Here is a 14,072-nt window from a genome sequence, read left to right as displayed (position 1 = left end):
ATTTTACGTACTGTAGAAGGGGATAAAGTCCCTGTAGTGCACATAAAAAATATGCTGGGGAAGACCATTTGGGTTATTCCTGCCTGGGGCAAATGTAAACCCATTCATGGGATTGCTTTTGCTCAAGGACCTGGGTGCACTTGGTGGGTGATGAGGAAGGATGGGGAAGTCCAATGTGTACCTCAAGGGGATTTGATTTTGGGTGAGAGTAGCCAATGAACTGAACGGTATGAAGTTAATTGCTATATAATACTGTATGTCATCACTTTTATGGTTGCTATATGCCATATCTACGGTATTACAGCAAGAATCACCCACATTAATGAAGAATGAACTTTGATGAAACCAAGGAAAGTGCAGCAGTGATGGAACCAGAACTGGCTTCAGCATGCAACAATCCAACACCACACACCATCTCTCCTGCTCTGAAGGACTGTTATGACAGATGGAGCCCAAAGTCATGGACTAAATGGACTCAATGGGCATTTTTGAAGGATGGCCCATAGATTGAGAGAATGATATCTGTGTGTATATATCAAAAGACAAGGAAAGTGGTGGTGATTAATTGGAATGTATTGGAAAGTGTGGGACCTCAGCATGGCATAGATGGTATAGAATAAGGGGTGGATACTATCCTGGTTTTGGCTGGGATGGAGTTAATTTTCTTCCTAGTAGCTGGTATAGTGCTGTGTTTTGGATTTAGGATGAGAATAAGGTTGATAACACACTGATGTTTCAGTTGTTGCTGAACAGTGCTTACACTGGTCAAGGACTTTTCAGCTTCCCATGCTCTGCCAGGTGCCCAAGAAATGGGAGGGGGCACAGCCAGGATAGTTGACCCAAACTGGCCAAAGGGCTATTCCATACCATATGGTGTCATGCTCAGTATAGAAACTGGGGGCAGTTGGCTGGGGGGCAGCGATTGCTGCTCAGGGACTGGCTGGGCATCAGTCAGCAGGTGGTGAGCAATTGCATTGTGCATCACTTGTTTTGTACATTCTTCTATCATTATTATTATTATTTTCTCTTCCTCTGCTGTCCTATTAAACTGTCTTTATCTCAACCCACAGGTTTTACTTTTTCTTCCCCGATTCTCTGCCCCATGCCACCAGGGGGGAGGGTGAGCAAGCAGGTGTGTGGTGCTTAGTTGCTGACTAGTGTTAAACCATGACATTGCATTAAATGGCTCCCTTGGAGTACCCATTTCAATCAGTTATAGAACGAGTCAAGCTTACACTGTATGCCTAACTCTAAAATACATTTCCTTGGGACTGACTTCCAGGGCAATTGTTGATTTTAAAAGAATTGCGGATGCTAATGTCAACATCAGCAAAACTCAGCAGTTTAACTGATGAGCAGCTGGTACTAGACTGATGAGCAGGATGATTGCAATTCATCAAAGGACTAATGAAGAACTACATAAGACACCTCTGGCACTTTCTGGAAGAGAATATGAGAACCAGGAAATAGCTAAATATAGCGTTTCAAAATACACAACATGAAATGAACAAAGTGCTGCAAATTACTTAAAGTTGTGTACAAGCTGATTGTGTAGGTAAAAATTGACAGTTGAAAGGGACATGACTGATGTATGACAGAAGATGATAACCAATAGGAGGATATATGAAATGAAGTATTAGAAAGGGATTAAATGTTTGCAAAGGTGAATCGTAAACCAGAACTTTTGAATTTAATCTGCAAGACAGCTGGAGCTTAGAAAACACTTTCTGGCCCCCTTTACAAGGCATCATACTTGCTTGATATTACAATGAAAAAATAAACCATGTGTGCGTTCATGAGTCTCTCTGAGTCTGGAACCAGATGAGAAGGGATAAGAAACTGATCCAGGTGGAACTAGCTATGGCTAGTGAGTTAGAAGATGGTCACTGAATCTCCAGAAGTTTATCCTGGTTGCTGCACACCTGGAGAGCCAAAGCTTCTTGATCCCCTTAATAGTGAAACACAGGGAGACTGGAAGGAATAGCCAGATCTAGTTACCTTCTTCTGAAGATAAATGCCGTGAAAAAGCTGAAAGCATGCTTAGATATAAAAATTATGGGTAAAGTATCTTGTGATAAACTCTTCTAAACAGATCAATAGCCACTCAGATTCCTTTTAAAAGAAAGATTATAAAGTATGAACTACTATAGGAAAAAGCTAGGAGTAAGTATAACTGTCATGAGAAAGATTTCCATTGGTTGTGTCTTCCTTGGCAAAAAGCAATAATTCTATCCTTTTGAAATTAAATTATTTTCATTTATTGCCAATTAAATAATCCCAGAAAAACATTAAAAAAAAACCATCTGCCCCGCACCCCCTTCCCAGGCCCAGCTTCACCCCTTCACTCCCGACTCCTCTCCCCCCGAGGGACACAGGGGGTGGGGATGGGGGTTCGGTCAGTCCATCACAGCCCCTCTCGGCCACTCCTCCCTCCTCACCCGTCTCCTGCTCCAGCGCGGGCCCTGCCCCGGGCTGCAGTCCTTCAGGGACAACCTGCTCCCGCCCGGGCTCTCCACGGCCGCAGCTCCTGCAGGAAATATCCCCCTGCTGCGGCCTGGGGCCCTCCCCGGGCTGCAGGGTGGGTCTCTGCTCCAGCGGGGTCTCTCCAGGGCTGCAGGGGATCCCTGCTGCGGGCCTGCAGCACCTCCTGCCCTCCTCCTCCTCCGGCCTCGGGGTCCCTCTGCCGCTGCTCCCTCCTTGGCTTCCTCCTCCTCTGCCTCTGCCGCCTTGTGCCCTTTCGGAAACCTCTTTTCCCCCAGGCACCCCCGGCTTGGCTGAGGGGCTCAGCTGTGTCCTGCGGTGGGGCCCTTGGAGCCGGCTGGGACCAGCTGGAACCGGCTGTGTCTGGCATGGGGCAGCCCCGGCCTCTCCTCACAGAGGCCACCTGCAATGTGCCCCCCCAACACCTGCACACAGAGACCTGACACACCTATTCTTCAGGTTGCTAATTTAGTAATATTATTCCTTTTCTTTTCTTTTAACATTTTATCACAAAGATCCATTCCTATCAAAATCCACAATGGGAGTAATTTATAAGGCACCCACTCTCATGTTAGAAAGCACATCACTTGTTAGTTCTTCCCTGGATTAGGCCTTATAGAAATTATAACATTTCTTCTCCATCTCCAGGTCACTCCGTCTTCCAGACCATCCTACTTCATGGAGCAACCATCTCTTGCTGCTCCCATATGCTTGGTTGGATCTCAAAATATCATCCACCCAGGCAGGGTTAGCTCTATCCAAACTAGTCCTGACCGATGCCTCCTAAATATCTACAGTGATGGAAACCATGAAGAAAAGCATCAGGGCTGGTAGGTCGGTGTAGTCTGAGTGGCCTACTACATCGTACATGCTGAGGTTCATCAGACCAAATTTGCTGCCAGATTTTTGTCAAGAAATTTCAAAATGTTCCATGTCAGCTGAAGATGCACAAAGCATTCCCTGAGAAAAAAAATCTTTCCATCACTTCCATTTTACATCTTATTCCCCCAAACCTTAGTAAAGCATAGGAGGGTTGGGGTTTTTTTTTTGTTTTTTTGTTTGTTTATTTTGGGGGGTTGCCTCTATCCAGAAACACTATAAACTTCTCCTAAATCTATTAGTCTTTCCACCACTGCCAAGACTCACAAAGGAAAGATATTTTGTGTCAGCACAAATTATGAAAAATCAGATTTGAGGTCCTTTTTGTCTCTTCTTTCTCACAGAATAATGGTGGAAACATGGAAACCAATCCCCTAGAGGCCGAGATGCACTCTCGTAACTACAGTTAAACTACAGTAAACTACAGTTAAACTACTAAAAACACTACAGTAAACTTCCTGCTTCACCCAATGGTGTTGGGTATCCCAGGTGGAGCTGATCAGGCAAATAAGTTTCAGGCTTTTCTTTTTCCCACTGTAAATTACATCAGTAGCCCTTTTGTCCTTATAGGCCATTCTGGTTTTAGAAGCAATGAATTGATGAATAAGTGCAGTAAACAGCTGTCTGCAAATATTTTACACTTTACATTTACTTGTAGAAGTATCATTTCAGTAATTTAATGTGGCAAATTCCACTACAGCTCACATGCAGTGTAAAAGGCTAATTTAAGAGTATTTCTTGTTTCTTAGTAATAATATATTTTACCAGTATAAATTGAAGAACTCAGGCCTGGATAATCCAGACCTCATAGGAGTAGGTGCTACAAAGCACCATGAAGGATTAGTCAGAGTCCTCAAATTTTATTGAGGAAAGTAGGTTGATCCTACTTTCCTCACAGTTTTGCCAAAGATTAATTTAAAGGCACAGTGTACCCTTGACTCAGATGTATGCAACTGGCACTCATTGCTCCTTGATGAAAGTGCTGTGCTGTATTGTAATTTTCTTATTTCTTAGCTCCATTTTGAAGTAGAATATTATTTCTGTGACTAAGCAATCAGTCTCCAGCAGAAGGAGCACTGGCAATACAACTCAACTAGGTAAACCACAGTCCTTGGGATTGTATTTTGATAAAAGAGCTTTAAGAATTACATGCGATGCTTATTCTCTGCTACAGGACATTTTCTTCAATGTTCATTCAAGAAGAAAAGTGACACCAGTTTAACCAGGGACATTAGCAGCCCTGTGCTGGTCCTCCCTCCCCTTCTAGCAGACACTCCTGAATTCAGTCCAGCTTTAGCTGGCTATTGAAGTCTGACAGAGTTGCACCACAGGCATCAGAGTTGCAAAAAGAAAGAAAGAGAAATTTAAATGTCTTTACCCCTTTGTCCAGCTGTAAATGCAACCTATGCTTAGGTTTTCTATGTTACTTCTTTTCAAACTATGATGCAACTGTGCAATAGCTACCTGCTAGAGACTAATTTATCTTCAGAGTTTCATGACCTCTTTCTGTTGTTCATGGTACCATTTAGCTCTTGGTCTTACACATGACCACAGTGGGGACAGCACTCTGTCCTCTGTTAGCTTAAGGAGAACTCAAGGGTAAGGCCTGAACCAATCAAGCCTGACAGGAGGTTTTAGGAACTGCAATTACTTCTTTCCTCAGAAGATTTGTGAAAGACAAAGAAAATTTAAGGCATTTCATATTTTTTTTCCTTGTGCCATCCCCAGCATCATTACATTCCTCTCAGCAAAATGGAAGCACTGGGGACGTCCCAGAGCTGACAAGTGTTCCCTTGCTAGTTTTTAAATGAATATGCCACCTTTCATGACCATACCTCTTATCTCTGATACAAAACAATAACAGCAAGGGGGTCACATTAATTTATGAGGGGAAAAAGCATAGCCTGGAAAAAAATTCCTAAGGAGTTTGCTGCCCAGTTACCTCTTTTTTGCCCACTAAGCAACTAGTCATGTCTGTTAGCTCGGTAAATCCTTCCTATTTTCTTGCCAGACAGCCAGTAGGTTGCTGTTTTGTAGCAGGACTCTGCTAGACTGGCCAGGAAAAAAAGAAAAAAAAAAAAGTGTTTTACATTGCTGCTACACCAACCTAAATGGAAGACTGACTATTTACTGTAATCTGTAATTTCCATTTCAGGAATAAATGGATTTTTCATCCTTGTTATTGAAACCTGAATAGTTAATGTATCTTCTGCACTGACACGCTAAAGAAATCACAATGATACTAAAGTTAGGAGGGGAGATCAATAAAGTACCTTGACTTTAAGCAGCTGGTTCCTCACAACTCACAATCTCACACTGATAACACTCTTTTTTTGTTTCCCTTCTCTCTTCCCAAAGAATTTAATATTGATTTTGTTGTTTGTTTTTTTTCTTGTGTGTTTTGTTAAATACTATATCCTCTTTATAAAATGCCATTCAAAGTCTCCCTGAAAACAAGTGACTAAGGCACAAATAATTGTATTCAATAAAACCCCCTCTATTTGGGAAAGAAAATAAGACTTATTTTCTCTGCCAAAATCAAATCTGTTTTTTCACTGGAATTTCACATAAAAGCAAGTCCAAGGTCAATCTCAAGGTTGCAAAATTACATCTAATGTCCTATACTTGTTATAATCCAGACCAGCACATGAAAAGTCTTGGTGGAATGATAGATGGTTTGCTGCCATCAGGGACGATTAACAGAGAGACGTTCTTATCCTAACCTCCCTGAGTCATTTGACACCTGTCATATTTCCAAGGTAATGTGTTAATATTGAGGTACATCCAAAGAATGTGATGGAAAATGGTACCAAAGATCAACTATCTCTCTGGTTCTGTATGGCATTTAAAAGCAGTCGTAAAATGATATGGACTCATATCAGCAACCTTTCACTATATATATTTCTACACCACTTCAGTACACATGGCACAACACTTGGAAAGCAAGTCCAGGTCTGAGATGAAAAGCAGTTTGTTTAAATTAAGGCCAAAAAGGTCAGTGATGATGCTGATGAGCAAAGAAAAGCACTTTAAAAGGTTGCTACTAAGAAACAGCTGTTGGCTGAAGAACTCATATCTGTCTTTGGGCAACATGGTCTATAGTTTATTACTCTCTCTGCATTCCTCACTGATTTTAGACTCTTACCAATCCACACTTCTGAGTGATGTCTTCTCTTTGTCACCAGCTGCCCAAAGAGATTTAACACTACTCTAGCAATGACTGTGATATTCATTATTTTCTCACTTCTTGGCTGGGTTAAAGTAATGAAATACAGCTTAGAATTAAATCATTAATTGCAGATACTGTCCGCATTGGATCTGGTGTGTCCAGGAGACATAATAAACATAACTGTCTGTTTTTAACACTGCTTGTCATTAAACACCAAGTCAAGTTCAGAATCTTGAGTCTTATTTATGGTCCCCAAGGGAGGAAGGATATATTTATCTTGTCTAACCTTAAAATTTGCATCGTATATGCGTGCATATTCTTCAAGTGTCTTTATAGCCATTGGAGAGGAACAGGCACTTTTAGAAAACAGAGGCTGTGAGACTGTGATCAACAGCTCTGGTCCATTGGCACCACTAAACTTTCTATATAATTGTGAAGTTCATGGAATTTCATGGGATTATTCTTCAATAGTACAATGAGCTCCCCTAAAAGCTGACAGTCATAATGAACCTCTCCATCTCCTATTGCATTTCTTTGACCTATCATCTCTTTCATGAACACATAGAAAGAAAAAGAAAAAAGAAAAAACCTTCCAATCAAAACACTTCACTGCATACACAATTCTCTCCCCTGGGAGAGGATGAGCAAGAAAATGAGCTACAGCTGACACGTTAGTCACTTTACTTAATGTGCTAATGGAAGATACTCCAATATTGTGGGTGATGAGGGCTGTATAAGAATTAATACAGTAGAATAGAAACTGCTTGCTTACAATGGGCAGAGAGGAGAGATTCTGAATAGGACTAGATTTATTTTATCAACTACACAGCAGTCAAAGCTGTTTCAATGAAGATAAATGAAGAACTCTATCATCTTACTTTGTAGACTTATTTAACCAACAGACTGTCTTCTCTATGATTTGTGATGGCTTTACACATTAGAAACTAACTGAGATATATCATGACTGTCAAATCCTGGTATTCCTGTGGGTTTCACATACAGTACAATAGAACCACTTTCATTATCTTTGTGTTAGAGATAATGGATAATAAACCATCTTACAGTACCCAAAGGAAAGCCTCTTGGAGCATAGAAACACTCTTAATACATGTAATACATTTTAAACCTTTTTTTTTCTGAAAAAGTCTTTGAATCAAAATTAAGATGACTTTATCTTTTAAAAGCTACACTTTTTCTTTTTCTTTTTTTTTTTTTTAACAGAAAGACTACTTAAACTACCCCATAACAGTAAGTGTGTGGTTATTCTTACTTACCAAAGCACATACTTTTCGGTAGCTGGAAAAGGTTAAAGGTTTAGGATTCCAAATAAATCACTGAACAATTCCAACTGTCAACAGCATCAACTGATTTTCTACTCCCCCCATTTGAGCTCTACCTCACTGGTTTCCCTTTGCAAATAATGTCCTTCTATCTTTGTTCTTCCTAGTGCTGGACTGTTATTGCTCTTTCTTCCCTTTACCCACAGTCATTCTCATGTCTTTCCCAGTCTCATACACCTCTCTACACCTCATAAACAATCCTTCACTGGAGTCTTATAATTCAAAATGAGAAGAATGCATATCAAACCTTTTATCCCTCCAAAATGGGCAACCTCCATAGTATGCAAGCAACATCTATGGAATGGTGCAACACCATTCAGTCATGAGACAACATTTCAGTTAGCTAAAAATTGAAAATCAGGGCTGTCTCAGGTCTCACCATACCCTGAAGATGACTCTTCAGACAGATATTAATCTCCCATAAGCTCTGTGTCATGTGTGGAAAACTTAGATAATTTCAGGCAACCTGAAAGATGCCTATGTTTTTTCCTAACCCTCATTTTCTCTGATATCCCTATTATTGTGAACTGACTCCTTCACACTCAAGCTAGGAAACATATTTTTGCTGAGATTTGTATCTGCCTGAGATGCATCATTCCTTCGAGGTTTCCTAGCTGCCATTGCAAATCCGCTGGCAGCTCTTTAGAAGACAAATGTAGCTGATTTTATTACCATTACATCATGTCTTTTCTCCCTATTGAATTCATTAGTTTTATAATTTACAGTAGTGGTATTGGTGGTACACAAGATATAACAGAGGCAAAGTTTGTAAGAAGAAGTGTTATTTTTAATTACATCTATCCACACAGTAAGGGTGAGCAGACTTTGAAGAGCACAGAGGTTTCACAAAATCTTCTTCAGGTCACAAGAAGGAACAGCAATTCTCAAGTCCAAGAATAAATTCAGGTTAAAAACCAGGCTGAGATAATTATGTCAACTGATAGACAACTTGAGGGAAGAGCGTATTCATTACTTGTACAACATATGGAGCTGTAGCTAGACTATTCCTTAGTCCCTCTGGAAAAGTTGGAGACAGTAGCTAGTATCTCTGGGAAAGGCTTAACAGGAGTTAAAGAAGTGGTAGAAAATTGTTCAGTGCTATTAAACCAGTCCTTCTTTCACACCAGGGACTTTTAGAATTCAGTAATTTGTGAGTTTTGCTTCTTTGGACTATAAAGAGCTAAAAAGTGTTTCCAAGTTTTTGGCATGAAGAAGTAGATGGCAAAGATGTATTTTTGGTGAAAGTTTTTCTGCCACTGAAAAAAAGATTTTCATGCCCTTCATTAGCTGTATGTCTGAGGCCATTCCAGAAAATGTTATTGTTTGGTCTTACTCATATTTGCAAATAAATGCTCTGATTGTATGTTCTGATATCCGCTTGAGGAGCTCAAATGTGCTCGGTGCAGGAAGAAGTGGTCCTTTTTGCAAGGACTCTTTAGCCTACTATTTAAATGGATTTACCTGCACTTTAATATCTTATATAAAGCTTCAAACTCTCTTGGGAACAGGCATCTTAAATACTTGCAAGTTGCCTAGCTCAATTTGAGCACGCCACTATTGCCATGATAATAAGCCCAATTCATGCACACATTAGTTGGTTCACTACAGTATGCATCCCCTGCATTTAATAAATATTTAACTGTCCACTGTGTAATAATTAATCACTTCAGCTTTCCTTCTAAATGTCCTTCTGTTAAAGTTGCAAGGCAGTTTTATGTCTATAATAAATCTGCTTTTCTGAAAAGCAAGCTATGGCAGACAGTTCCTCTATCTCCGCTGTAATCCAGCCCTACAATATGTGTTTGCTCAGAGTTCACAATTAATTGCTTGACAGTGGGAAGAGAAAACAAAGAATTTGAGGCATGCAGGGAAAAAAAAAACCACCAAAAAGCAAAGGGAGGCAGTAGTTGAAACTGTATCAGGGGTGCAGTTTAAAAGCTTATCTTAAGGGTATAATGAACTTGTAACTAGACCTTTACCAGTGACATCAAAGACCTCAGTTCTAGTCTCAGTTATGGTCCTGATCTGTGCCGCATTTCCTTTCAGCCCTTTGTGACTCTGTGTCACTGGATCTACCGGGAAGATAAAATTTCTTTTAGATTCAAAGAATATACAATAGCTATGGAAATACACCTACATTCTGGAGTTACACTGTGGAATTCAATACTGTTCTCTAGTTTGGAAACTACAGAAGATCTACACAGAGGATTGCAGATACTTAAAAGCTTAGAAGAAGTATCTCTGTTAATTGCATAGTCCTTCATAAAATACATAGAGACAAAACCCCTTCTTTTTGGGCACTGTCTTCAGTTCCTAAGGAAAAAGAAAAATGTGTTTAAGCCAGTCATCTATCATAGGAATTGCAAAGAACAAATATACATTTTCTTATATATTCTGTATCTGGAGTTCAGATGCCTCTTTCTGCTTTTGGTCTCTATCCTAAACTGATTAATGGGGTCAAGTATCTGATCCATCTCTTTCAAAAATCGTAGTATTTGGTTCATTTGTTCAGAACATGGCAGAAGATAGTGGCTTCAGCAGTCAAATGCCCTTTAACTCTGTCATGGGATATATATGTTCAGTTCCATAGATTGCTTCTCACAGTTTTTATTTTATTTTCCATCAAGACTTATTTAAAATAGGAGAGCTCTAAGAGAAGGGAATGGGATTCCCACCTTCCAGTCTCTTATGATATTCTATACTCAGGCTGTTTGAATACTCTTCTGGGATGTTTGGGTGCAAATTTCTTCATGCTTCAAAGTTATCTCTTCTGCTCCTTTCCTCTCCCCACAGCAAGGAGACAGTGTTCTCAGAGATACTTAAGGTGCTTACCATCCCTGTGCCTTTCACAGAGTCTGAACTCCTAGGAATACTCTGAAAATGACTATGAGATTGAGTTCTGTGGGCAAGACAGAGGGATGTCTGAGCTGTAAATGCCTCAGAGGTTTGGAGTGAGAAAGAAGTTAAGCTGCGTAACACTGTTAGGTTATGTGATATAAAGCTTGTCTCTGTACACACAAAGGAGCTCAGAGGCACAAGGAAGGCAGAAGAGCCCCATTACTCCAACGAGACATGAGTCCGTGCCCTGGCCCCTGCCAGTGCTGTCCCAGGAAAGCCTCAGTCCCATGGGCCAGGGGTGGCAACCATACTATGGGGCAATAAGAGCAGCGCTTTGGGTAACCTCACTGACTAAGTGGGTTCACTGCCCAGGGTTATGGAACACATTATGGGATGCAGGGGAAGAGCATCTTGGGATTGTTCATGACTTATTATGCATGTTTAGGGGAGGAAACAAAGGGGAGGAGAACACACTGGAACCGCCATTTCAGCGAAGCCTCCGAGGCGAGCAGCTCTGAGACAGAGGACCGCGTCGGGGGACCGCTGCTGGATCGGCGAAACCGCGGCAAAACCGCGCAGGGAAGGGAGGAAAAAGAAAAGGGAGGGCGCAGCCACCCCCCCGGCCCCTGAGCAGGAAGGCGGGAGCTCCTGACGAGGACCCGGCTCTGACTCAGCGTGGGCGGGGACGAGAGTGACGGCGGCACTTTAGAACGAGGAGAACACACTGGAACCGCCATTTCAGCGAAGCCTCCGAGGCGAGCAGCTCTGAGACAGAGGACCGCGTCGGGGGACCGCTGCTGGATCGGCGAAACCGCGGCAAAACCGCGCAGGGAAGGGAGGAAAAAGAAAAGGGAGGGCGCAGCCACCCCCCCGGCCCCTGAGCAGGAAGCGGGAGCTCCTGACGAGGACCCGGCTCTGACTCAGCGTGGGCGGGGACGAGAGTGACGGCGGCACTTTAGAACGAGGAGAACACACTGGAACCGCCATTTCAGCGAAGCCTCCGAGGCGAGCAGCTCTGAGACAGAGGACCGCGTCGGGGGACCGCTGCTGGATCGGCGAAACCGCGGCAAAACCGCGCAGGGAAGGGAGGAAAAAGAAAAGGGAGGGCGCAGCCACCCCCCCGGCCCCTGAGCAGGAAGGCGGGAGCTCCTGACGAGGACCCGGCTCTGACTCAGCGTGGGCGGGGACGAGAGTGACGGCGGAAATCCCCTTCCTGTACAAGAGCATCTCCCAGGGAGCGCGAGCGACCAGGAGCGCGGCGACCAGGACGGGCAAACAGGGCGTGGCGCGTCAGAAGGGCGTGGCGCGGCAGTTTGCGCGGCAGTTCGCGCAGGCAGGGCGTGTGGGGAAGGTGAAGGCAGCCTAGCAGCTCAAGAGGATCTGTGAGAAGTGAGTTCATTCGGTAGTCCCCATCCTTCCAGAAGGAACTCAACTATGGTCCTCACTCGTCAGAAAGCGATGCCCTCTGTGCTCGCCAGAGTGGATGTGGCTACCCAGACGGAGCTGCCGGGAAAACATGCCGCCACCCAGGTCTCGGGCTGCAGGGAGTGCCTGGGCCTCTCGCTGGTCACGCATGGCAGCCGTGTGGACAGCTGCGTGAGGTGCAACCAGGTGGATGACTTGCTTTGCATGGTGGCAGAGCTACGGGAGGAGGTGGAAAGATTAAGGAGCATCAGGGAGGCTGAAAAGGAGATCGACTGGTGGTGCCAGGCTCTGCCCCCCCTGAGACGGGAACAAGAGCAGCAGCAGCCGCCAGTAAGAACCCACGATCAAGGGGATCCTCTGTCCCCCCCCCGCCGGGCTGAAGGCAGCAGCTCAGAGGAGGAGAGTGAATGGAGGCGAGTCCGCGCTCGTGGCGGCAGGCGAAGGCCCTCCTTGCCTGCCTCGCCCCCCCAGGTGCCTCTACACAACAGGTATGAGGCCCTGGAGGTGGAAGGACAGTCAGTGGAGGATGGGGACGACAGTCTATCTACACCAGAGGTGTCGCCCAGGTCAGAAGAACGTACCTCTCGTCTTACCACCACCTCCACGAGGAAGAAAAGAAGGGTTATAGTTGTGGGTGACTCCTTTCTGAAGGGAACCGAGGGTCCGATATGCCGGCCAGACCCTCCTCTTAGGGAAGTCTGCTGCCTCCCTGGAGCCCGCGTGAAGGATGTCACGAGGGTACTCCCTAGTCTGGTACGGCCCTCGGACTATTACCCCCTACTGCTCTTCCATGTGGGGGGCGATGAGACTGCAACGCGAAGTCCTAGGGTGATCAAAAGAGACTTGAGGGCCTTGGGACGGCTAGTAAGAAACTCAGGAGCGCAGGTTATTTTCTCTTCTCTCCTTCCAGTGGTGGGCAGTGACACCAGAAGGAACAGAGATGCCCAATCTATTAATGCATGGCTCCGTGGCTGGTGTCATCGCCACGGATTTGGTTTTTCTGACAACGGAATGGCCTACGCCGCACCGGGTTTGCTGGCATCCGATGGGATTCATCTTTCTCAGAGGGGAAAGAGAATCTTTGCACAGGAACTTGCAGGGCTCATTGACAGAGCTTTAAACTAGACTCGAAGGGGGAGGGGGATAATATCAGGCTTGCCCGAGAGAAGCTGAGGGGCGACGTGCCATGGTTGGAGGGAGCGGCTGACAGCGAGGACAGTCGGCCTGAGTCCTCGAGATGCACGGGGTACGCTTGGGCACAGCCGAAGTCGAGCGGAGTTGAGCCAGGGGATACTGAGGCAACGGGAGCCAAGAGGGAAACACCAGTGAAATGCCTCAAAGCACGCAAGGGGTGTTCTTCTATGAAGGAGGCACGGACGACACCCCAGCTGAAGTGCCTCTACACCAATGCACGCAGCATGGGCAACAAGCAGGAGGAGTTGGAAGCCATTGTACGTCAGGAAAACTATGATATGGTGGCCATCACAGAAACATGGTGGGATGACTCGCACAACTGGAGTGCGGCGATGGATGGCTATAAACTCTTCAGGAGGGATAGGCGAGGCAGGAGAGGTGGTGGGGTAGCCCTATACGTCAGGGAGAGTCTGGATAGTTTAGAGCTCAATGATGGTGATGATAGGGTGGAGTGTCTGTGGGTCAGAATCAGGGGGAAGGCCAACAAGGCAGATATTGTGGTGGGAGTCTGTTACAGACCCCCCAGCCAGGATGAGGAGACAGATGAACTATTCTATAAGCAGCTGGGAGAAGCCTCACGATCGCTAGCCCTTGTTCTTGTGGGGGACTTCAACCTGCCAGATGTCTGCTGGAAATACAATACAGCAGAGAGGAAACAGTCCAGGAGGTTCCTGGAGCGTGTGGCAGATAACTTCCTGACGCAGCTGGTGAGTGAGCCAACGAGGGAAGGTGCCCCGCTGGACCTC

The sequence above is a fragment of the Mycteria americana genome, chromosome 2 (genome assembly GCF_035582795.1).
Source record: "Mycteria americana isolate JAX WOST 10 ecotype Jacksonville Zoo and Gardens chromosome 2, USCA_MyAme_1.0, whole genome shotgun sequence".
Classification (NCBI taxonomy): domain Eukaryota; kingdom Metazoa; phylum Chordata; class Aves; order Ciconiiformes; family Ciconiidae; genus Mycteria; species Mycteria americana.
Note: the sequence above shows the minus strand (reverse complement) of the source record.